The sequence below is a fragment of the Chenopodium album genome, chromosome 20, assembly GCF_948465745.1.
Source record: "Chenopodium album chromosome 20, dcCheAlbu1.1, whole genome shotgun sequence".
NCBI classification, from domain to species: domain Eukaryota; kingdom Viridiplantae; phylum Streptophyta; class Magnoliopsida; order Caryophyllales; family Amaranthaceae; genus Chenopodium; species Chenopodium album.
The window spans coordinates 11,646,723-11,674,215 of NC_137853.1; the positions used below are offsets into that span (position 1 = coordinate 11,646,723).

The window sequence follows — 27,493 nt, forward strand, 5'->3', positions numbered from 1 at the left end:
TCAAAAATCTTATATCTGTTCATAAGTTTACAACCGATAATTCTGTGTCTGTCGAATTTGATCCTTTTGGTTTTATACACTATATAACTTGTGACCAATGTATAGATAAAACCAATGTATGGATAAAAGGGGGTCACAAGTTCGTCTTGTGACTTTTTCCTTATATTTATAAAATGAAAGATGAACTGTTAATAACAAGTTATAAAATGATCCCCTTTTATTCACAAATTTCCCTTATATTTATACACTATATAGATAAAACCAATACAGACAAACAATCCCCTACATTTCTTTACCACTTTTCTCGATTAAAATGGTTCAACTCACAAGTTTATTCAACAATAATTTACTAGAGCAATACAGTTGATCCAAATTACACATTTAATAACTGTTACCACCTCCTCCAGCCTTCCTTTTCCTCACTGTCCCCAGCGAACCCCCCTCCCCCCACCCTTTTTCCTACCGCCAATGCCATTGCTAACATCTTATCATAGTAGTATCACTGTCACTATCTTTCCTGACGTACACCGACTGTTACTAAACCCAAGCTTCTGCAGGCAGAGGTATCCAATTCTACCTTAATTTAGCTACTATAAGCAACTAAACATGGACATAAATTCGTCACAAGAACTAGTCAGAGCAACCTATCATAATATTCATATAGCATATAAGCATGCTCAATGTTGGACAAGCATAATATTGATGTAACACATTGCAATCTCTAAAATAATCATACTAATGATGCAGCAAACGGTGCCAGCCTCTTTTTGGCAACCTTAGACCTATAGCACCATACCTCAAATGCCTCAGTTAAGTCGGGATACTGAATATGTTGATTATCCAACCATTCTGTTAGAATCTTTGCCTGGTCCCCTGATGGCAACGCAAGAATGATCGAAACAAATGCAGATTCTAAGGTCTGCCACACCTCACAATCTATTTTCGGCTTCAAATTATCCTCCTCGGTATCAGATGGAGCAGTATCGATCAAAGGCTTTGTAACTCTTGCAAAGGGGAGCCATAACTTTACCATGTGAAGCCTCTTTGCAGTTGGCAAAACAACGTTTCCATACCCTACTGCTTCTAATACTTTTGTTGCTACCTCAATCACCTTCATCTTTATCTCAAGCGTTTCTACTTTTGAACTTGCTTTCTCAATAAGCTTGACAATCATATCAGAAACCTCTAGCCAAAAAATCACTAAATCTCTCATTATTTCAAGTTTAGCAGATATCTGACATGCCCATGATAGGTCCGATAAATATGATTGTAGCAGCTCAAACTCTTCAGCCACATAATCTGTTGCTTCAAGCTCGTTCAACAAAGATTCTAGAAGAGCACTAAATCTCAATAAGAGTCTTTTAATACAGTCTCTCACCTCTAACTTCAGCTCATCACATGAAGTGAGAAGTGGAGCATCATCATCCTCAGCAAGCATGTACTCTAGCTGCTCTTGGGCCGAAGATTTGAGATCCTTCAATGATGGAAGTGGTGATGAAGTGGCAAATCGAATGGCTGACATAAATATCCTCCAAATGGCTTCCTGATCTACTGGTTGAAGGCGGGCTAGAATCGAGTAAGCTGTGGGTCCAATGGCCGGTATGGTATGTAGAATTTCCTCCTCTTCAGCCTCTTCCCAAGGGACAGCTTCCAAATACTCTACAGAAGAGGTAATAATTTGAGGGCATCCCAGTTCAACAGCCACTCGAAGGATGCCAAGGGTGTTTCGAACACCATGCCAACTTTCAGAAATCAAGCTGTCAGACACATATAGGAGACGTAGAAGTGTGATATTGTAGTCAAAGTCAGATTCTTGGCAATGAACCTCAACACAGCTGCGCGCATCAAGGATCTGACATGTTGGCCAAGTGTCAGAGAGACGATCAGCAAAATACTTACTTTTCTTGACAAGGATGGAGGAGTGGCAATATAACCACTCGTCACGACCTTCAGGAGTCCGCAGCCTAACAACAACATCACTAGTTGGTCGGTCATTAAATTTGAATGAAGTAGCTATACCATTCTCCTGCTCAAAAGTCATTATAGACCCAAAATGAAATAATTAGAATAGAGAATACGGTGTGCAACCAGCACATATATACAAGCAAATATATGCATATACAAATGTATACTTTTCCTCATTGGCCAACTTTTTAAAAATAAATTAAACTTGGCCACAGCTTCTTACTCGAGCTCAACTCAGGCTGTGAGTGCACTCAGCGCTAAGCCGCCAATTGTGCATTTCAAGCTTAAGTCAAGCTCAGGTCTGAGCTATAGCAAATCTTCTTGCAGCTCAAAATTTTCAACAGAGGTACAAAATGCATCTGGGTTAAAAATTTATACAAAATTCTCTCACCCTATTATATCCATAGTCAGTTACAGAGAGACAACATAGCAGCAAATTTGAGAAAGGATAAAAGAGCCAACTGGTCTAGATACTTACAGGCTTGTCCATTAAACTGACAGGCAGCTTTGGGCATGAAGCAACCAATCATCACAACTACAGATTCACAAAACAATGAAGAGCATGTTATAGTAATTACCAGAATTTTTAACCATAAGACCTTAAGCCAAATGATATTATTCTACGGTGGCTATCAAAGTCAGTAGGCACCATCAATAACTTGAATGATATTACATGCTGAAGGGGATAGATCAGTAAGATCCCAATGAAGCTAGTCAGCTACTAAAGATAATCGCTCAATCACTACATCAATATTTTGAACATTGAGCAACAAAACAATGTCTTTTGTCAAATTGCAAAAAGTCTTATACATATAGCTAATTCTAGTTGAATTTATTTAACTCAAATGCTCTAGCCTCATATTCTCCCTTCGTTTCAAACTATTCATAAGTATAAAAGACAAATGAGAAATTTAAGTCAAAAACTGAACAGCCAACTACTCATAAGTCAGCGACTACAAATAAGGACACATCCACACCAGCAGCACAAGATTCAACATTCCTTAGACCAGACTAGGAGAGGAAATGAAAATTTACGACATAACTACATCTGCATACAGTATAAGAGGAATTTTACTGTAAAATAGAAGCATAAGTCAAACTGAATTAGTCAGTCAAAGGGTTGATTGCTTCATTTGTTACTGCTTTGCCAGTATCAGGAATATTTGCAAGCATCATCAACTGATAGCACAAAAGAAATAATTTACAGGAGGGATAAGTAAATGCTGCAAGTTACGCACGTAAAATGAAGAACACATAAATCTCCATGTTCCTTAAGCATCCTCAAAATAAGCAGTATTGAGTTATATCTTTAAGAGCAAAGCTGTAGTTGATTGATCCAAAAACTCAAAGCCAGAGTACAACAATGATAGACGACGTAGCTCAAGGTTCTCTTGAATCTTTACCACTGAAATTTCTCCTCAAGGGCTGACAAAAATTTGCTAATCTTTACTACTACAATGTCTGTCTAAAATGTGGTACTTGCTGAAGAAACTGATGCTTAAGACCCATAATCGTATAAGAAAGAGTCACTAATAATTGGTCGATCAGAACAGATATATGCAGGTAGCTCGAGTACCTTACTAGCCATGGTACTCTAATTTCTACTACTCTCCCTTAGTCCCTTATTTCTTTCGTTTGATTCATCTGCATAAGTCCTACAGATGTAGTTTAATCTTATAACTTGTGCAAGATTCATCCACGATGGGTGTTTTTTTTTTTCTTCTTTGGTTTAAAATCAGATCTCTTCTCTCACGAGACTCTAGCCTAGAAGCGCTTAAGGCGCTGTACCTTGTGCCTTGCACTCCGCCGAAGGTGATTAGAGTTGCCCTGCAGCTGTAAGTCACTGGGACGGGGTGTGTCTGATGTGATTGGGTTTCCAATGCTCTTCACCTTTTGCCTAGGCTCATCAGAGGTGAGCTCTTCAAAACTAAGATCAACATACTCATCACTATCATCTACATAAACATCATCTACACCAATGTCTTCTTCCATCTCACTTTCATCATCGGATGTCATCATTCTAATAGATGTTTTGTGAGACGAGCTACTAGCATGACCCTTTCCTCTATTAGCTTTAAACGAGGAGGGCTTGGAGCCATGAATAACCATCCTTGATGCCGCAGTGACACAACTCCACCAATTGCACCCCAATTTGAATAATCACCATCAAACACAAAATTATCTTCACCAGCACAAGAGTTCTCATCCATTTTCCCAAGTAGCCACTCATTACAATCATCATTCTCTTCCAAGAGAACGGGATTGGTGGCTTCTTTCCTACTGTACCGGCATTGCAATGCACGACTGAATTTCACAAAGACCAGATCATTCCATCTACCTTCTGCCAATTTGTTTTTCTTCTTGGTATGGAGCTGTTACAGGTTAAAATGTATAAGTTTATGTTATCAAAACTTAGTTCAATAATAATTCAAGAAAATTATCTACTTACAAGTTGAAAACCATCCCAATCCCTTTCACAACCAATAGCACTACATGTGAGGCTAACAACTCTCATCGCAAACTTTTGGAGGTTGGGTGTTGAACATCCATATGTAAACCACCACTCCGCTATTAACAACCAAACATTGAGAAATTCAATAATTAGTATAAGACAACAAAGATGTCAATGATTGGCATTCCTAAATTCATATTATTTTTTTACCTGGAGGTTTTGTCTTCCTTTGCCTAACAGCTATGGGTAGGCCAAAGAGACTGGAAGCATTTCGATATGCATCTAATTCAAAACTAATCTTGTCTTGAAGATCAATTTCTGGGACCAACCGTGTAAGGCAATCAAGAAAACCCGTCATAACTTCTTCACAACCTGATACATCAGGGTTATCGTAATGAAGTTCTGGATTTAGAAAATAGCCTGCCGCATGCAAAGGTCGATGAAGCTGACAATTCCATCTTTCATCAATATACTCAAAGGCTTTCTTGTAGTGCTCCTCCGTAGTAAAACTATTAGCAATAGCTTCTTTGGCTCTGTCCATAGCTTCATATATGTATCCCATGGACGGCTTTTTCTCTTCATCAAGCATTCTTAAAATCTTAATTAGTGGTCCTGACAACTTAAGAGCATAAACAACATTCTCCCAAAAAGTGTCTTGCAAAATAAAGGATGCAACTTTCTTTGCCCCAACTTCTTTTGGTTGATTGGAAGCATTCCATTCTTGAGATTTAACCATCTTCCTTAAGTTGTTTCTTTGCTTGTGAGTGCAAGAGTAACGAAAGATGATGCGAATCTTGGCCGACAAAGATTTCCTTGATTTGTGAACTTTCTCATCATGTTCACAAGAGACACATGGCTATCTAGATAGTCATTGATGAAATTGCACTTCTTCAATGCATCCTTAACTTTAGTAATTTTTCCAATATCCTCCAGCATGAGATCAATACAACGTGTCGCGCATGGAGTCCAATAAAGACATGGCCTATTGGCCTCTAGTAATCTTCCTAAAATTTTATAAAAATAGAAAAAACAGAAGAAAACAAAATCAGGCTCAAATTATCATCATGCTATGAAATTAAAAAATATATAAAATAAAGAAAAAAAAATGAGAAGAAAGGAACTCATATTCTTACCTGCTTTAACATAATTAGGTGTATAACTTGTCACCACTTGGACCACATTCTTCTCTCCAATTTCCTCCACCATGGTATCCAACATTTGAAATAGCAAGTTAACATCTTCCACAATTTCAGACACATCTATTGATTTTATAAACACGGAGCCCTTTGAAGAGTTGACTAGAAAGTTAACAAAATCCTTTTCAGCAACTGAATCATGCCATCCATCAACTATAATTGAACAACCTCTTTGTGCCCACTCTTTTTTATGCTCCTCCATTTGCTTAAGAATGTCATCTACTTCCTTTTGAAGGAGGGGAGCTTCTAGCTCATGCACGCTTGGTGGTTTCAAGCCAGGACCATATTGTCCAATTAATTCAATCATCTCCCCAAAACTTTCATAATTTGCTGCACTAAATGGCATTCCCGCATCATAAAACCACCTAGCTATAACTCTACATACTTTATCCCTAGACTCCTCATCACAATTACCTTGATGCCTCCCTTCACTCCCATTCTTTCTATGCTTGATTGCATCTTCACGACTAGGAGTGAAGTACATGTCCACCTGACCCATTTTTCTTGGTCTTTTAGCCACTTTACCCGAGCTACCTCCCTTAGAGTTCAATGTCTCACAATCTTCCTCCTCATCGTTATAACCATCAACATCATATTGAGTTACTCTTGGTAATATTCGACCACCACTCTTTGCTAGTTGCTTCTTTATCATAAACGACTTCACTTCCTCCCTTACATGCTCCGGACAACTAAAGCACTTAGTCACATTTCTAAACCCTCCAACCAAATGTTGCTTTAAACGATAAGCCCCTCCCTTAGTTACTTTACCACAAAAATTGCAAGTAAAATTGTTCCTATTATTAGGTTCCGGCCTTCCATATTTCCTTGCCGGATCCTTAGGGTCCAATGAACCCGGAGAGGAAATCGCCAAATCCAAATTACCAGAATTCATCATCTTAATTCTTAAACAACTAAACAACAAGCTGAAAACACAAACAACATACCCAAAATAAACAAAGACTAACCAACTACCAATTTAACAAAAAGAAAGAAATAAAAAAAATCATATACCTCAATCAAAGAGAGTCAGCACAGTCGAGCCGGCAAACTCGGGGATCACTACCGAACAATGCTGGTATGGTGATGCTGCAGCAGGGCACAGCTAGGGTTTTCCGGCCTTCGAAGGAGAAAGAATTGAGGTCCAACTATCCAAATGAGGGTTTTTTTTTTTTTTTTTGGTTTCTTCTATGTATTCAGTTAGATGTTTAAATAAATTAAAATGGCTGGTCCCTCAAAAAATTATAAAGACGCGCATCAACACCATAAAGCGCGCAGGCGGCTCGCCTTGCGCCTCCACTTTAAGCGGACACAGGCGCGCGCCTGCGGTAGGCTCACCGCTCGCCGCGCCTTTTGAAACTAAGTTAATTCAACACTATAACAAACACATTTATACACCTTTATCCTTTGCAATTGGCTATTGCAAATATGAGCTTATAATAACAAATTGGTTTGTTAGAAATCAGTGATTATTCTAATTAAAGATCAACAAAGCATACAAATTGCAGTTTGTTTTCAATTGATTGTATAGTTCAAATTATTACCGAAATTATAACACTCAAATTAACAATCTAAAAAGTAATTAACAAACAAGATGCATACAAATACACAAAATGATGATTAAAACATAAAAACGTAGAAAAATTAGTTAATTACCTTGATTTTATGAGTTGTAATCTTGCATTGTATTATTAGAATTAGAAAATTTGCACAAAATTCTAAGGTTTGAAATTGGTAAAGCAATTGATTTGAGCACACTATTTTCTCTCTCTTCGACTTTCACAGATTGAGTTGAGAGTGTCTAATTTGTCTGAAAGAAGAGTGATAATATGGCACGAGCACGTGGAGTTTTACGGTTAGTTTCATGGCCACTCTCATATTGGGCCGGATTGAATTTTCTCGGCACGATAATATTTATTGGATTTGGCAAATAAAAAAAAAGGAAAAAAAAAAAAACCTTTTAGCTAGAATAATGGAGTGTATTACATTTTATTTTCATTTGATTCAATAAGCTGTATTTGATCGTACTTGACTTTTCACTTTTTTTTTTTTTTTTTTTTTTTTGGTGAAAGACTTTTCACTTATTTAATTAGCTTTACTAAATGTATAAGTTGACTTTCATTAGATTCAAAAGGCTTTATAAATTTGTGTTTGACTTTCATTATATTTAATAAGCTTTGTTAAATATATTTAACGTTCATTTGAATAGTTAGATTTTTTTAATGCATTTGACTTTTATTTGATTCAATTAGCTTTGTTCAAATGTGTTTGACTTTCATTTTATTTAATTAACATTATGTGAATGTGTTTGACTTTCATTTGATTATAAACTTTGTTGAATGCATATGACTTTCATTTGATTCAGGGTATGTTCTCTTTAGATTATTTTCAATTCAGTTCTAATAAGTTTAGTTTAGTTCTTAATTTCATACTCTCATAAAATATTAAGTTCAGTTCAGCTCAGCTCCAATAAGTTTCAGATCAGTCATTCAGATTAAGCTCTCAATTAGCTTTGTTTGAATGTGTTTGACTTTAATTTGAATCAATAATCTTTGTTTATTGCATTTGACATTCATTTGATTCTATTTGCTTTGTTTAAATGTGATTAACTACCATTTGATTCATCTATTGTTTGAATAAATTTGACTTTAAATTTAATTTGATTCGAATAGTTTGGTTTTAATGTATTTGACTTTCATTTGATTCAATTAACTTTGTTTGAATGTGTTTGACTTTCATTTGATTCAATAAGCTTTGCTTATTGCGTTCGACATTCATTTGATTCAATTTGCTTTGTTTAAATGATATTAACTATGATTCATCTCTGTTTGAATAATTTGACTTTATATTTAATTTGATTCGACTAGTTTGGTTTTAATGTATTTGACTTTCATTTTGATATAATTAGCTTTGTTGGAGTGTGTTTGACTTTCATTTTATTAAGTAAGCTTTGATAAATGCATTTGGCTTTTATTCGATTCAATCAGTTTTGTTTAATGTGTTTGACATTTAGTTGATTCAATTATTTTTATTTAATGCATTTAACTTTCATTAGATTCAATTTGTGTTTTTGAATGTGATTGACTCTCGTTTGTTTCAATGAGCTTTGTTAATGCATTTAATGTTCATTTGATTTAATTAGCTTTGTTGAATGCATTAGACTTTTATTTGAATAAATTAGTTTCGCTCAAATGTATATTTGACTTTCATTTGATTAAATTAACTTTGTTGAATGTTCTTGACTTTCATTTGATTCAATGCATTTGACTTTCTTTGATTTAATTAGTTTAGTTTAAAATTGTTTGACTTTAATTAATTTGATTCAATAAGGTTCATTATTGAAGTATTTGACTTTAACTTATTTTTTTTCTTTGTTTGAATGCATTTGACTTTTGTTTGAATTAATTAGCTAGCTAGCTTTGTTTGCATGTTTGACTTCATTTGATTCAATAAGGTTTGTTGAATTCATTTGACTTTCATTAAATTTAATTTTCTTTGTTAAAATTTGTTTGCTTTCATTTGATTCTATTTTCTTTGTTTGAATGTGTTTGACTTTCATTTGATTTAATAAGCTTTGTTGAATGCCTTTGACTCTCATCATTTGAATTAATTATTAGCTTTGTCTGAATTTGTATGACTTTTGTTGTGTTCAATTTAATTTGCTTGGTTGAATACATTTGAGTTTCATTTGATTCATCTAGTTTTATAAAATGCATTTGATTTTAATCTGATTCAATTAAATTTTTTTAACGAGTTTGACTTTCATTTGATTCAATAAGGTTTGTTGAATGCATTTGACTATCATTTAATTTTTTTTCTTTGTTTGAATATATTTGACTTTTGTTTGATTCAATCAATTTTGTTCGCATGTGTTTGACTTTTATTTGATTCGATTAGGTTTGTTGAATTCATTTGACTTTCATTTAATTTATTTTTCTTTGTTTTATGTTTGACTTTCATTTGATTCAATTTACTTTGTTTGAATGTGTTTGAATTTCATTTGATTCTATTTGTTTTGTTTGAATGTGTTTGAATTTCATTTGATTCAATTAGCTTTTGTTTGAATGTGCTTGACTTTTATTTGATTCAAGAAGATTTGTTTACTACATTTGACTTTCATACAATTCAAATAGCTTTTTTTTTGTGCTCCACCCGGTTCACCCTTTGGGCTAATTCGGATTCGGATCAGTTAAGGGTGGTTCAGGTTCCAGTCTCCTCCCAATTGTTGTTGCAGGGGAATCGAACACATGTTCTCCTTACCAAGTATAGTCGCAATCACCACTACACCAACATCCAATTGGTTTTTTTTTAAAATGTATTTAACTTTTATTTAAACTAGCTTTGCTGAATGAATTTGACTTTTTTAAAATAATATTTAATTATTAGCTTTATTTGAATATGTTTTTACTTTTATTTGATTCAATAAGCTTTGTTGAATGCATTCAACGTTTATTTGATTTAATTAGCTTTGTTAGATTCATTTGACTTTTATTTGATTTAATTAACTTTGTTTAAATATGTTTCTCTTTTATTTTATTCATTGAATTTGTTTGAATGTGTTTGACTTTCATTTGATTCAATAAGCTTTGTTGAATGCATTTGCCTTCAATTGATTCAATTATCCTTATTTGAATGTGCTTGACTTTTATTTGATTCAACTTGCTTTGTTGAATACATTGATGAGTATCACTTGTTTCAATTAGCTTTGTAAAATGCATTATGATTTCATTTGATTCAATTAGTTTTCTTTGAATGTGTCTGATTTTCATTCAAATTTATTAGTTTTCTTCAAATGTGTCTGATTTTCATTTGATTCAATTTTCTATGTTTCAATGTATTTTATGAGTTTTGTTTGATTCAATTTGCTTTGTTTGGATGTGTTTGACTTTCATTTGATTCCAGAAGCATTGTTAAGTGTATTTGACTTTTAATTGATTCTATTAGTTGTGTTAGACTTTTATTTGATTCAATTTTCTTTAATTTGTTTGAATGCATATGACGTTCATTTGCTTCAATAAGCTTAATTGAATGCATTTGACTTTCATTTGATTTAACTTGCTTTGTTTGAATGTGTTTGACTTTCATTTGATTAAATTTGGTTTTTATAATGTCTTTGACTTTTATTTGCCTCAATAAGGTTTGTTGAATGCATATGACTTTCATTAATTTCAATTTGCTTTGTTGGAATGCGTTTGACTTTCAATTGATTTTGTTCAAAGTATTTGACTTTCATTTGATTCAATTACTTTTATAAAATTTGACTTTTAGTTGATTCAATTTGCTTTGTTTGAATGTATTATTTGACTTTCATTTGATTCAAATAGCTTAACTAAATGCATTTGACTTTTATTTGATATAAGTAGCATTGTTTAATGCATTTGATTTTCATTTGGTTCAATTCGCTTTGTTTTAATGTGTTTGACTTTCATTTGACTCAACAAGCTTTGTTGAATGCATTTGACTTTCATTTGATTTAATTTATTTTGTTTAAATTGATTTGACTTTTACTTGATTTATATATTTCTCAATTAAATTTGATTAAATGTCTTTCATTTGATTGAATTGGCTTTATTTGTTGAATGCATTTGATTTTCAGGGGATTCAAGATAGGAAATTTTACAAAAAACCACCTTTTAAATATGATTTTTGCATATAACCACGTTTTAAGAAAATTGTTGCAAAGACCACCAATTTTAAAACTTTAGTTGCAACTTACCACCAGTTTAATGTAAAACAATTGATAAATTTGGCTTAAAAAGTAGTAATTTGGGACAAATTTTTAAAATTGATGGTCTTTTGCAACATTTTTTTTAAAAAGTAGTTATATGCACACAAAAAAAAAAAAAAAAAAAAAAAAAAAAAAAAAAAGACTTAAAAGGTGGCATTTTGCAAAATTTTCTTCAAATGAAAGAATGGCAATAGTTGTGATTGATTGAATCAAATGAATGTCTTATGCTAGTTAGTTTTGATTTCATCAAATGATGAAGAAAATCTATTTAAAGAATGGAGATATTCTTGATAATTTTGAGAGATAAAGATATTTGAGAAAATTTTAATAAGTCCAGAAAAATAATCGAAAATAAATTCTTAACAAGTATAATTGGAGTGATCAAAATTGTCGTTTCATTTTCTTTTAAAAAAAGTTGTTCCAACCGTATAAGATTTTAATCTAAATTTGATTTAATGTTCAATAATAATGGATCGTTTTATGTACACCAAATAATGATTTAACTCTAACATCTAAATTAAACTACAATTTAATTTAGCTAATTGCCTAATTCAAAGATCCAAAGACATGAGCAGGAGCACAAGGAGAGTTCTTCCAAGCCTTAGCATGCATCTTCAAGATCTCTCTAGCCTTTTCCTTAGTCTTTGCCTCACAATCAACTTGTAATACCAAGCACAACTTTGTCACCACCCCTAACTGCACCATCTCCTGCACCACACTCGGAGACCCCGAATATTTCGAAATGGCGTACAATATCTTTATCCCCCTCTCCGTACCAAAATGAGACACTCTAAGAATTTTCTTTGACACCACAGCCAAACCCGCGGCATGGCCTAGCAACTCGGCCCTTCCCTCAGCACACCCGCTGAGCTGGTCCAACACTGCTAGTACCATTTCAATATTCCTCCTCTCATTACACAACAATAGAAGCTCGATCATTACTGGCACCGCCCCTGCCTCGACAACCCTAATCCTGTTCCTCCCCCAGGGACACGCCAAGGCCAACACTTTAAGCGCTGCCTTGGTAGCCTTAGGGGACACATCATCTTTTATCAATTCAACTACTTCTACAAAATGTTCACGACTAAATGCAACTAACTGCGTAGGCTCGGCTACTTGTACAAGCTGCTTCATTAGCCCTACAGCATTCGCCCTCGACTCGTAGCTATTCTTGTGCATAATCCTCACCAATGAATCAACCAACAATCCATCATTCTCCTTCAACACCTTCTTTAACACCATCTCATCCGATATCTGAAGATGAGATAGTATCCTCAAAGCTTCATCGCTCACACTATTGTAAGTAGTATACTTATTATTATCTTCATCTGAGTCACTAACTACAATAAGACGCACCAAGAACTCGGCAACACCCGGGGTAGTCTCCAAGCAACGCTTGTTAGCACTACTTCCATAAGCAATAGACTTGAGCCTCTCAAGATTCTTAACAAGGCGGTGAGCGGACGAGTTGGAGGCATCATCAATAAGCTTCAAGACCTGTGTTTTCGTAACCGGGGGCTTCGGCGTAGGAAAGCGTTCGACGCCAAAGGAAGCATTGAGAGTACACCAAGATTGAGCAAGCCTCCTAAGAGTATGATTAGGTGTAAGAAAAATATCAGATGAATCAATGTTAAGAGGTTGTTTAGTAACAGGACATGTTGTATTATTGTTAGTAAACACCCATTTTTCAATACTTTCACGATCATAAGTAATTCCTGTTGAAATTGTAACTGGATCTTTCATTATTTGTAATGAAATTGGGCAAATAAAAAATGGTGGAACATCTATTTCTTCATTATGATTCATTTTTCTTTTTTTGGGTGGTTTTTTGGTTGACTTTTTAAAGGTTAATTTTGTAGGAATTATTAAAGATGTAATTGTAAGTGATATGTTGGATTTTGAAGTGTTTGAAGGTTTTGGAAATGGAGAGATTATTTGTTGTTTTTGTTGATGGTTTTTGGGGTTATATATATATGTAAGGTTGGTACAGTGTATGAAATTCAAAGGTCAAAACACGGAAAAAACAAAGAAATGAAAAATTATTTTCATTAAAAATTAAGGTAGACTTTTCAAACTAATTGAAAGGCTCAAGACAATCGTATATGACTAATACAACTTTTCTTCTTATTTTTGATTAATAAATTACAACCTGGTTTTTGCAAAAGTTTGGCTGTAATATTATGATTATAATAATCAGTTGTGTTAGTGGAAATTTTCTACAAAATTCAGGAATATTCTTTTTGAAAAAACAAGTTTGTTGATTATGTCAAGATTAAGAGGAAAATTTAAGGTTTTTGCTTATAATCTCATGCCGAGTGAGTGGTAATAATTATCTTAAGTAACATAAATTTTGAGCCTAAACTAAATGTATTCATATTACATTCGACCAATAGTGGTCAATTATGCAAAACTTCGATATTAAAAGTTGTTAAAATACACAATACATATGTGTATCTCATGGAATAGATCTTTAACTATAAAAGTGATTGCGTATGACACTTGAATATTCTTTAACATCTTTGACTATAAAAGTCATATGTAACATATATTTTAGGGACGTTGATTTGATACACATCGTACTCGATTAATGGTACACGCTAAGTCGCTAACTATAACATCCTGCATTTATTGTACACAAACTTTTGCAATTTTATGAGTCCTAATTTAATACGTACATTATACTAATTTACTACTTTTTTTTGTAAATCATTTAATAGATAAAATCTTTGATTTGTCTATATAAAATTGATTTCAAGGACTTTACTTAAGACTATTAAACATGTATGTAATAAAAGCAATATAATTAAACATATATAAATAATGATATATAAACCAAAATGATCAGATTAATTGTTCAAATGAAACAACCCACTAAATACAAATGTTGAAAAGATAGGGACATGCATGCAAAAATGAGGTGCTGCGTAAATTTGACTTTCTAAGAAAGTAGTAATAGTACAAGCTAATTAAGTAAAAGAAGAGACAACTAAGAAAAATATATGATAATGATGGATAAACTCGTGGTCAATTTAAATAAAAAGTCTATTTAATTTATTATGGGATAAATATTTATGATATTAAAAATAATAAAGAAGCAGGTGCGCAGATGCCGACACTATGATTGAATCTTCCAGGCGGCTACCTATGCATTACTGCTAGTTTAGCTACTATGGCCATTTTGGTGTGCGTTTCTTTCATCTACCCTTTTTTGACCACTATGTTTTGTCACTATATACTCCAATTCCACTGTTTTCAGTACTTTCGGTTTTTTTTTTTTTTTTTTCTTCTCTTGAAAAATTGACAATACTCCCTCCATCCCTAAATTACATTCCTCCTTTCTATTTTGGGTATTCCAAAATTACATTCTTCCTTTCTATTTTAAGTATGTTTTTTTAGTAAATCAACTCTCTTTTTCTGTTTTATATTTAATGCTTTCTCACTCATCCTTACCTAATCTCACTCATAATGCTTGTGCCAAATTACAATGAATATGATTGGTTAAAAATTTTCAATTAGGAGCATGTGATTGGTCCTTTTTTTTGCAAAGGATTGATGACATGTCATGAGTAATAACTACTCTATCTTTGTAATTCCCATTGCATTATCCAATTATTGTTATTTGTCTTATTCTTCCCTCCTTAATTCCCGTGTAAATTTCCAAAGAGGAATGTAATTTAGGGACGGAGGGAGTATTAATTTTAATTTTGTCTCATTCGCAAAAAATAATCTCAACTTTCGATTATTTTTAATTATTTGAACTTTACTATCAATTTGCTTTTAATAGTCTTAATTGACTTGTAACATGTTAAACAGGTAATGCTTTTTTAAAAGTTTAATGTTCTTATGTCACTACAGGTGTGTTTGGATAAAGAAATGGGAAGAAAAGAAGGGGAGGGAGGTGCAGGGGAGGGGAGGGAAGAAATATAAGTTTTCCTTCCAAATCTCTCCATAGTTGGAGAGATCAAATTCTTACAATTTAATCCTTCCATTTTTCTCCCCTCCAATTCCCTTCCTTCCACATTTGTTATCCAAATGAAAGATAATCTATCCCTTAATTTCCCTTCCCTTCCCTTCCCTTCCTTTCCCTCCATTTTCATCAATCCAAACAAAATGTACATGATTGGTCAAAATAAATTTAAATTTTATTTAATTACTAATTAAATCATAACTACAACTTTAACTACCTATTTAAATTTAAAAAATCTAATTAGTAAAAAAGCACCACAACACCACCAGCGCCACCCCCGCCCAGCCATCACCCACCGCCTAACCCAAGCAACCTGTCACTTGAACCGTGCCCAGACCCACTCCCCTGCACCGCCCCCGCCGTCGCCCTTTCCTCTAAACCACCACAGACCCACCAAGAAACCCCCTCCCTCACTCCCAAAATCCTAAAAAAAACCTTTCCCACCACTTAAACCACCCTTCAATCATCCCCCAACCCTCAAAACCCCTATTCGCTATGGTTCCGAGGGTGGGCGAGGTGGAATTCGGGGATTTTGCGGCGGGAAAGGTTTTTTTTAGGGATTTTGGGCTTTGGGGTTAGGGACGATGACAGGGGGTAGGGGAAAGGTGGCGCCATTGCCGGGGCGGGGGCGGGGGCCGGGAGGGGGCTCTGCCGCTCTGGGCTGTGCCGGAGTGTCGTAGGGTGATTGGAGCTGCCACCATGCGGAGGGTGGCTGGAGTTGTCGCGGAGGGGTGGTGGGTTTTAGTTATTAATTAATTGCATTTTTTTAATTTAATTTTTTTTTTTAAAAAAAATTCTATTTTTTTAAAAAATCTTTTTTTACCAATCCCGTCTTGACACGAGTCTGATAACTTGTTATAACAAGTTGGATGACCGATTGGGACCATTAAAAGCATATTGATACTTCATATTAAAGTTTGGATTATTAAAAATTAATGAAAGTTGGAATTATTCAAATATCCAAGCCTAAATCAACAAAGGTGGTCAAATAAAATAATACTTCCTCCGTTTTTCTTGTATCACACCATAAGGATTTTTACATAAATTACATAATATTTTTTTTACTATTTCTTTTGTGATTTATCCAAAAGGAAAATACAGCAATGTACGTGAGATTTAGTTAAATTGATTTGTCTCGATATCTACTTTTAATCTCAAATATTTACCTTTGATTGTATAATTTTTACAAAGTATAATTAAAGATATTAACAAGTAATGCATTGACTAGCCTGAAATCACTCATGATGCAATAAAAAAATAGAGAACATATAAATTGTCCAATTTTTAAAAAAATGTTACAACTATTAGAAATTTAAGGAAGTAATAAAAACTGAAAATAGGATAGTACACTCGGGCGAACCATGTGCATGACACACCCGGTTAAACATAGAAAAAAAGGCAGGTCGAATATCTTTTTTTTTTTTTTTTGACAGCGGAGGCAGGTCGAATATCTATTGTAAATGTCGTATGACTTTTAATTAATGAAATATTTTTGCTTTTTTTTTTTCTTTTTTTTTAAAAAAGAAAAAGTATTACTCACGCTGTTTGAAATAAAGTTCTTATTTAAACACAAGGTTTTATCTCTAAATAAGTCATATTATTGTCCAACTGCTATGATTTTCTAATTTTCATCCTAATATTATCCTTTAAAGGAACAATTCATAGAAATACATTGAATTAAAATATGATGAAATTAGTATTCCCTCCGTGATAAGTGTTACACTTACCAAATCCAGCCGTGTTTTAATAAATGTTACACGTCCTTTTTGGGAAAAAACTACATTAAAATATATCTCTCTCCTATCATAGTCTCCACCCAAACCCATTATTACTTTTTTTATTATATTTTTCCTCTTACATTCATTACTTTTCATTAAACTATTAACCCTACTATCTTTCTTTTACAATTTTTTAATTCTCCAACTACCACACTTACCTCTTATTTTATTTAAGTCAATTAAATTGTCTAATACTATGTGCCGGTCAAACTGTAACACTTAAAAAACACGGAGGGAGTAATAGTATCTTTTCTTGGATTTGTTAGGTACTTATAGACATGTTTTCAAGTGTAACAACCTAAATCCTTGCGATCAAGCTTAATGTCCATTTTCATCAATATTGAAATACTTGGCTGTCGGCCGATACAAATAAAGTTGTTGGTTTTTGTTAACTTCCATTGTTTTTTACTTTAATCATTAAATTTCCAAACTAACAGTTGAATATGAGGCCAAGTCCAAATACATGCATGCATCAGCATGTTACATAGTTCGCATGTTTCAAGCTCATGACATGAATCCCCCTTTGCAATGTGCACACAAATTTTTATTTGTGCGGACCTTATCCCTTAAATCATAGTCAATGTCATCATTTACATACTTTTATATGTACATCGTTTTTTTCTATTTTGGATTTGTATAGGAGAAATAGTTTACTTTTTTTTTTTTTTTTTTTTTTTTTTTTTTTTTTTTTTTTGTTGAAACTAGGACTCTAGTAGAAATAGTTTACTTTGCTTTCTCTATGTTCTTATACTACCTCCGGTTTCAATTATCTGCAACGAAGGAATATTTTATATCTCACAATAATACCCCTTTATGCAGATAATTGAAATCGGAGGTAGTATATAAATAGGTTAGTGAAAAACTACTACTAATTTTGACCATTAACAAGCATATAAGACGGTGACAATGCTCCGGGGATTATAACATGAAGTTTATTTATTTATGCATGAAATTTATAATTTACTTTATATTACTTTTATATTATTGTCATTTACAGTATACAATAATCTATTTAGAAAGGTGGTAATTGTGCAGAAATTTTATTTCACTAGTTGAGTTGTTTTGTACAAATTAGCCAATAATAAAAAAGTAATTTAAATATTGTCATATTATATATTTTAGTATTGATCTTCATATGTAAACCATGCATCCATGCATATAAGACAAACGATATGATATTATAAGATGCGTGGAAAAATGTTGTTTTGGTCGTAGTTTGAACTTTGAAGATAAAATGAAGGATGAGCTCTATTGTTAAATTTTACGAGGCTTTAACAAATATTATTTGTGTTATTATAAGAATATTTTTATATAGGTTTATGTGGATTTAAGGAGTGATAAAAATGAAAATTTTCTTTACTATAAAAGGAATAAAGCAAAAGTAAAAAGATAAAAGAACATATTTAAACAAAAAATAGGAACATAAGTAAAAAAAGATAATAGGAATTCAACATCCTCTTTATCAGTATCATGTTGGGCATAGTCCTAAAATACACAGATACTATTCAGGAGTTTGAGCACTACTGGTCTAGCCGTCTAGGTAACATTCTTTTGATGTTCTGATTTTATTTTGATTTTATGATTTATATTATCACATGTTCTTTTTTGTATAATGTAATGTTCATTATGCTTTTACAATATATTCTTTTTAATAAGGAAAATTTGTCAGAAACAACCTTTTAAGGTGTTCACTTTATTTAAAACAACCTTTTAAATATTTTTTTACAAATTCAGACCACATTATGATTTATTTGTATCAAAGACAACCTAATGCTAGTTTTCGGCGTTGACTCTATTTCTCCGATGTTGACCAAGAGTGTATGAGGCATGTGACCTCATATATTGCTAATTACACCCCGTTCCCTCCAATTCACTCGTACTAAATCCCCTCCTCTCTCAAAGTAATTTGTCGCTTTGAAGGGTTTTAATAGGAGTTAATTGGAGGGGAAAGGGGTATAATTAGCAATATATGAGGTCACGTGCCTCACACACTCGTGGTTAACATCGGAAAAATGAAGTCAACGCCGAAAACTAGCATTAGGTTGTCTTTGGTAAAAAAAATTTATAATGTGGTCTGAAGTTGCAAAAAAAAATTTAAAAGGTTGGTTTTAATAAAATAGACACTTTAAAAGGTTGTTTTTGACAAATTTTCCTTTTAATAATGCAAATGTTCTTTTTCAGAAATAGTGATGTTTATTATATTTTCACAATTGTTCTTTTTAGTTTGCATCATGTTCATTAATGTTTATATTGAACCTTATGTTCTTTTTCATAAATAGTGATATTCACATGTTCTTTTTTGTATAATGTAATGTTCAATATGTTTTTTTTTTTTTTTTTTTTTTTTTTTGGCAATTAGTGATGTTCATTATGGCTTTACAATATGTTCTTTTTAGTTACCATTATGTTCATTAATGTTTATCTGAATTTCAGCATGCTTACAAAATGTGATTGCAAGAATAATAGTTAGCACAACAATTTGTATAATATCAGAGAGATGTGGTGTTCTGCATACTCCAAGGACTATTTTAGTGGTGGTATTTTTATCTTCTCAGAGAAGTGAAACTACAAACAGGTCTGTTTCTCGTAGACTTCATATCACTCATGGGCAGCTTTGTGAGTTTTACAATTCTTTCATTGAGGTTGTTGATGAATGGAGGAGTAAAGAAGGCACAAATGATTATGACAGCATGACTGGCAATCGTCATTTAGTGTGGGCAGATGTTGGTTTGTTGGAGCATGCTTGGAAGATTTACACTATTCAAGTGTATACACAATTTGAGGATAAGTTTGTGAGTGGTGTTCTTTGCACAGCATAGACAATAGGAATTCAACATCCTCTTTATGAGTATTATGTTGGGCATCCAAAGAGGGATTTGATCATGCACACTGTTACTTTTGATGAATCATTGGTTTCAGTTGATTGTACATGTAAATATTTTAGTGAGGTTGGGCTACTATGTAAGCACTCATTGCGTGTACTTCATTTGAACAACATCACCTACATCCCAAAGAGGTATATCATGAAGAGATGGACAAAGGTTGCAATGTGTACTCGGGTTGATGATAATGTTGTAGCTGAATCGGGAGTTACACCTTCTAATGTGTGGAGATTACATATTATAAGGACTTTTTATAAGGCTTGCTAATCGTGCGCAAATTGATTTGAGTTCGCGAACTGCCATTGAGGAAGCTATTGATCAGTGCACTAACAAAATTGATCTTCTTCTAAGGAAAGATGAAAGTGAAAATCAAGAGTCTTCAAACACTGATAGTCAGTCAACTGTAACACAAGATCAAGGGGATGAGAATTTGTTAGAACCACAAGGAGTTTCACAAGGAGTTAATGAAGAATGTGTTGTTCAAACTGAAGATGTAAATGGTGAACAACAAGCTGCAATTCAAGTAGAAATTAAAGATCCTATAAAGATAAGAAAGAAGGGGCAAAGAAACACTAGACCTAAGAGTACACAAGAAAAGATAACCAACAAGCTAAAGGGTAAAAAAATCAAGTCATGGAAAAGGAAAACCATAAGAGGTGTTTCAAAATTTAAACAAAAAGCTCAAACTACGATTCAGGTACAGATTTGAGAACCCACAATACCATGTTCTTTTTTACAAAATTAAAGGTTATGTGTTCATTTCACATTAATATATGTTCTTTTTATATATATGTTCTTTTTACCTTACTCTATGTTCTTTTTTACAAAATTAAAAGTTTATATGTTCATTTCACATTAATATATATTCTTTTTATAAATTTGTTCTTTTTACCTTACTCTATGTTCTTTTGTACAAAATTAAAAGTTTATATGTTCATTTCACATTAATATATGTTCTTTTTATACATATTTTTGAATAGTTCTTTTTATATATATGTTCTTTACTTATCTTAACTTTTTTTTCCATTAATATATGTACTACTTACCTTATTATAGATTTTTTGTATTCAGATGTTGAATTATACAGGAATTCTTGGCTGTACCAGAAGGAAACGTATTGGCACATTCAAACGAGTTTGGAGGATCACCAGAGTATTTTGAACCTGATGAGTATTTTGGAGTTAATGTAGTTCCTTTTGAACCTTGTCATTAGAAAGAAACTTTAGATTTAATGTTAGTTTTACTTTGGCTTTGATTTTGTAGTTGGTTCAGCATATTAAAGGTTTTTGAACTTATATGATTTTCTTATACTGCATATTATGCACAGTTGTTCTTTTACAAGTAATAATTGATTAAAAAAGAACATATAATTGATTAGTACTTGTATTCATTTCAAATATTGCATATTATGCACAGTTGTTCTTTTACAAGTAATAATTGATGAAAAGAACATATAATTGATTAGTACTTGTATTCATTTCAAATCACATAAACAACAAGTCATTGATTAAAAAGAACATGTCATTAAGTAAAAAAACATATCATAAATTGTAAAAGAGCATTACTTATATATTATAAAAATATGTTTTATGCAAAACACATAATCAAGTCATATAGATACATAAAAATAATAAGCTGCTGATATTAGGTTAATGTTTCAAAATCCAAATAAACTTGAAATTTTAAATGTTCCCTAATTGTTTGAAATGTTTTTTTGGCAAGAGCGCACATTCATGTTTCTTCTTGTTGACATTGTTGGTGATAAGCTCATATGTGTACCTCATTCTTAGCTTCTTCAATGCATCAAATTGCATAAAGTCAATGAATAAATTAGAACTTAAGCAATAAAAACAAAGCACAAATTCATTTATAGATAGACAAATCTTACATTATTAGCTTTGAGACCACATGTCCATCTTTTCTTCCCAAAATATGTTTCTATGTGTCTCATTGCATACACACCACAATTAATATTGTTTTCCACAGTCCTCCATGGCATTTTAACCAACTTCACAGAGTAATTGGATATGTTCTCCCCTATTTTAATATCTTTCTTTTGCAAGTATGACCCAAAAGCTTCTCTCTGTTAAAAAAGAACATAACTTATTATCATAAAGAACATAAAAAAATATATATATATATATAACTAATGACTAAAAAGAATGTTGGATATATCGTGGGATTAGTGATTCAAAGTTAATTGTTGACTTTGCTTAAATTTAGGAATAAGAAGTTAGTTGTTAGTTTTAGTTTCTAATTATTAGCACAGTAAGTTGTTACGTGAGAATTTGGGGTTATGCATCCCTAGTATGTTTGCTATACCTATATAATGTTTTCATTGTAGTTTGATTAAATATGAGGATTTAATATAATTTTTGTTATTATTCTTTCCGTTCTCTCATCTTTATTTATTATTTCAACATGGTATCAAGAGTTTCAGGTTAGATCTGGAGAAAAGGGAAGGGAAAGTGATGAAGAAAAAGAAAAAAAAATAGAGAGAGAGTATTAAAAAAAATATCGAGTAAGGAGACAAGCAACGCAGTTTGATCTCATTGTTTGAGAGCAATATTTTTGTTTTTTCGAGTTAAATTTTTTTTGTGAATCTTTTTTTTATTTGTGTGTTTAACCATGGAAGTAATGGTTAGTGTGGTGTGTTGATGGGTTCCCTTTTAGCCCATGAAAAGGGATTTTATCATGTGAAAAAGAGGGAAAAATTGTTTGAGTCAAAGATCGCATTATCTTTACGGGTGTGGAAGTCGTAAGCAACGCAGAGACGGTTTCCAAGCAGATAACACCAAATATTTTTAGCATGATGTAAGGTGACATGGTCAATTGGAGGACAATGTCAAAAAGAGTTAATGGAGATATGTGCTCCATTGAATGTAATAAATTGATGATAATGTACATCAACAAAATCGAGAAATCGATGAGAAGTGCATCAATAAAAAATGCCGAGGTTTGGTTGTGCGGAGAGAAGTGCTTCAACGATATCGTGTTGGTGATAATGTGCATCAACAAATTATGTGTAGGTGATAAGATGTGCATCACAAATTAAAACGTCTAGCAAGATGTTGTAAAATTTGAAGAGGAAGATTAGGCTCTTCTAAAGTCGAGTGTGCGGTTAAGTGTTTATGTTGAGATTGAAGTACGTCAAGTTCAAGTTGTAATCCAAGGCAAAATCAAAATCGGGTGTTTAGCAAGAAGGCATGCTTTGGAGCAAAGGGAGTGTTGATTGATGCTCCAAACATCATGATAAATAGCTAGTTGCTATTTTCTAGTACAAGTTGTTAATTAGTGAATGACATGAACTTTGAATCAAGGGGGCATGTTGGATATATCGTGGGATTAGTGATTCAAATTTAATTGTTGACTTTGCTTAAATTTAGGAATAAGAAGTTAGTGGTTAGTTTTAGTTTCTAATTACCAGCACAATAAGTTGTTACGTGAGAATGTGAGGTTATGCAACCCTAGTATGTTTGTTATGCCTATATAAGGCTTTCATTGTAGTTTGATTAAATATGAGGTTTTTATATAATTTTTGTTATTATTCTTTCCCTTCTCACATCTTTATTTATTAGGAAAAATTGCTCTGAATAATCCCACCTTTGCCTCATCCGCCTAAAATAATCCCACCTTTTGATAATTTTAATAATCCGACCTTTATACACTATCCGCTCCCAATGGTCCCAAGTGACTTGAAACCGGCTAAATAAGTTACCATTTGTGACTTAGAACTATTTGCACACGTGTAAACCCTCAATTAGTCTAAAATAAAAATAAAAAAAAGAAAAGAAAAAAAATAATCATACAAAAATTTTAGGAAAAAAAAAAAACCGAAGGACCTCCCTCACTCCGGCAGACCCACCACTGAAACAACCTCCCCTACCTAGCCCACCCACCGAAAACACCTCTTCTACCCAGCCCACCCACCGAAATTATACCTATCCCTAGGAATAGCGGCTGAGAGGGGTTTAATTTACGATTTTGAGGCTGATTTGTGGTCATCGAAGCGGCTGCTCTAGTGATATCCGCCGGCGGTTGTTGGTGCAGTTGTGGTGGGTAGCGACTGATTTTGATGGTGGGCTCGTTTGGTGTTTGTTTCGGGGAGAGCGACGATTGGGTTTGCGAAGGAGTAGCGCTGTTTATGGTGGTTTTGCGAGCTGGTGCTGGAGTCGGGTTAGCCAGAAACAGGGAGGGGGAGGGAGGGAATGGCTGGAATCAGGAAGGGAAGGGAGTTGGTGGTCGAATTCGGGGAGGGGAAGGGAGATGGTGGCCGGAAATGGGTTGGGGGACGGTGGCTAGGGCTGCCGGATTCTGGGTTTGAAATTTTTTTTTATTTTTTTCAGTTTTTGATTTTTTTTTTATTTTATATTTTGACCAATCCTAGACTAACACGTGTCTAGTAACTTGTAATAACAAGTTAAATGACCGGTTGGGACCATCTAAAGTTGAAGAGGTATAAAGGTCGGATTATTTTAGGCGGATGAGACAAAGGTCGGATTATTTAGGGCAATTTTTCCTATTTATTATTTCAACAAAGAACATATGAGACTGAATCCTTACTAGTTTTTCAGGATAGTCAAAATACTTATTCTTCATTGGGATCCCATCTGCAAGTGGTCTGTTGTCAAGTATTTCAAATGTCTTTGTCTTAGTGTTGATGACAACAACATAGAAATGTATTGATACGTACACATGGAATAAAAACTGAAACAATTAAAAAGAACATGTCAATGAAGAAATAGAACATAAGCTAAGTATTAAATAAAGAACATGTCATTCACTAAAAAAGAACATAAGTAGTAAATAAAGAACATGTTATTTATAAACAAAAAGAACATGCTACAACAAACTATAAAGAACATAAGTAGTAAATAAAAAACATGTTATTTATAAACAAAAAGAACATGCTACAACAAACTATAAAGAACATAAGTAGTAAATAAAGAACATGTTATTTAAAAAAAGAGCATACTATAGCATATGAAAGAAAAACTTACCAATTGATATCCATTTACATATTCTATTTGGTTACTTTTAGTGAGCGAAAAGTGCATAGTCTCTAAAAATTTGTCAAGCCTATATCCAGGTGTTGGTGATTGACTATCATCAACATATCTGTCATTCAAGCATAGTTGATTCTGTTAAAAAAAAAAAAAGAAATTCATTTAAATAATAATTTTGAAGACAATAACCAAAATTAAGGAATAAAATGAATAACATGCATACTAAAATAAACATTCACTAAAAAGAACATATCTCACTAAAAAGAACATCTAGAATTATATTACTCCCAAAGACATTGTTTCCAAAGAAAATCTTTTTTTTGTTTATCATCAACAGCATTCCTTGAATTGAGGATTAAAGCCCAAGCATCAATAATATCAGTGTATATATACACATTGTCCCCAAGTGTTCAGAACATGTGTCTTGTCAAATGTGTATGCCCATCATCATACATCAATTCACTAGGAAAACATTATGAAATAGTATAATTTAAATTTAAACAAGAGAAAAAGATAGTATATAGTGCACTTTAAAATGTATCAAACTTACTCATCATCAAGTCCCGGGCCATATGCATACTCTAATATAGCATGCTCATACTCTTTTGTTCCTTCTATCATATGAGAGTATTTTACAAGGTAAGGTGACTTGAAAATATATGCCTCAGCTCCTTCCTAACCCTTTTGACAGCTTTTGGGGATCCACTGTAAAAAAAAATTTTGCAAGCTATTATAAGTTAAAGAATGTTCAAATATATTAAAAAAAAAAGGAATATACATCATACAAAAGAACATTTACCAATCTTGAACCACTCTTTCCTTTCTTTTTTTTCTTATTCTTCTCAGCTGTCTTCACTGACTCAATTTTCTTCTCCTCTTTTTATTTTTTTTATTTTTTTTTATTTTTTTTATCTCTTTCCAGAATGTTTGTTTCAACCCTTTCTTCATGTATTCTTTAGACAACAGATATATTTTAGGTTATTTAAAATCATTAATCATAAATATAATACACTAATGTACTCTAATACCTTTCTTCTACAATGGTTTTCTCTACCTCTTCTTCACTTTGTTTATTTTCTCCTTCCTCCATGCTTTTGTCATGCACCCTTATAACACTCAAAAAGAATATAAGAACATGTATTAAAGTAAGTAAAAGAACATATAATACGTACTCAAATAAAGAACATAATTTAATAAATAAAGAACATAATTCAATTAATAAAAGAACATAATTAATAAAAAAAAACATGAATGTTTTTTCAAGAGTCAAAGAACAAACAATACAAAACTAAAGAACATACTTATTAAACATAAAGAACATGCTTATAAATAAAAGAACGTGAATGTTCTTTCACAAGTCAAAAGAACATACAATAGTCAAATAAAGAACATAAACCTGTTCATTACAATAATATTACACATTAATTATTCAAATGATACATTCCTTAATAAAAAAATTGCATAATTAAAAGTCAGTATTTGAGTCAATTAGTTACCCTATCGTTTGACCACTCATGACTTGGTCTATTGCATTAGACTCCAATTGTTGCCGGTGAAGACTGAATCATATTGAGAAATGTCATCAAAAGCTTGGTTACCCAAATTCATTGCACTTGACATGCTTAACCCAAGTGTAAGCCTTAGGTCACATGATAATTCAGGTGGTGTGGTGGTTGGAGTAATGACATTGAATACAATTAGTTCAATATTGGGTGATTGAGTTCTCTCCTCCTGAACTCCAGTATCTTCAACACCCATATTGTCACCAATCTCCTTGGTGTTTCCCTCGAAACCAGCCATCTTGACAACATTATCTACCATCTCACCAAACCAGTCAGATGTAAAGAAATCAGTGTCCTGACTAAGAATAGAAGTCCCTTCGACTCGCTGCGTAGGTAAATGATTCTGAATTCCTGTGACAATTTGATTCCATAACATTTTTCCCACATTGTATCGACTCTGAACAATGTGGTGTCTTCATCAAGTGGGTTACCATAGAACCTCTCCCCTAATTTTAAAACATTTGAGAGGTTCACAAACCCTTCAACAATTCTCTCTATTGCTTGACGAAGCAATAGAGTATATTCTTAAAAGATGAAGAAGAATATCATGCATTCATTAGAAAAAGAATATATTGAATAAATTCAACAAAGTAAAGAACAAGCAATGAAAAAGAAAAGTTTATATTGTACCTGCAAATTTGAAGGTTGATGCTGATGTTGTTGTTGCTCTTGATGCTGATGTTGTTGCCGTTGTTGTTGCTCTTGATGCTGATGTTGTTTCTGTTGTTGTTGTTACTCTTCTTGTGGTTGATGTTAATGTTGCTGCTACTGCTGTTGTTACTATCCTTCATCATCTTCAACGGCTAAGAATTGGCTAATTTCTGGGGCTTTGATTTTATCCAAAACTGTGCCAATCCCAAAGCCATCTGTTACCTCAAGATTAACCCTTTCCTTGATCATATCACTATTTCACTCTTTGACAAGAGGAATTTCTCTTGGAAAGCTCGATGTACCCCATTT

At 32.8% G+C, this 27,493-nt stretch overlaps 3 pseudogenes across 1 annotated transcript; all 3 read right to left on the bottom strand.

Moving 5' to 3' along the window:
• Positions 1 to 256: 256 nt before the first annotated feature.
• LOC145597562 (BTB/POZ domain-containing protein At3g05675 pseudogene) lies at positions 257 to 2,041 on the bottom strand (annotated as a pseudogene).
• Positions 2,042 to 2,446: 405 nt separating this feature from the next.
• LOC145597561 (uncharacterized) lies at positions 2,447 to 7,239 on the bottom strand (annotated as a pseudogene). The gene is made up of 6 exons (XR_014103373.1): positions 6,625 to 7,239; positions 5,551 to 6,536; positions 4,628 to 5,421; positions 4,415 to 4,533; positions 3,204 to 4,337; positions 2,447 to 2,500 (listed from the first exon to the last, which is right to left on the bottom strand). The product of XR_014103373.1 is annotated as an uncharacterized LOC145597561 (transcript).
• A 4,479-nt stretch (positions 7,240 to 11,718) lies between these two features.
• Positions 11,719 to 13,243, bottom strand: LOC145598386 (E3 ubiquitin-protein ligase PUB23 pseudogene; annotated as a pseudogene).
• Between the last annotated feature and the right edge of the window lie 14,250 nt (positions 13,244 to 27,493).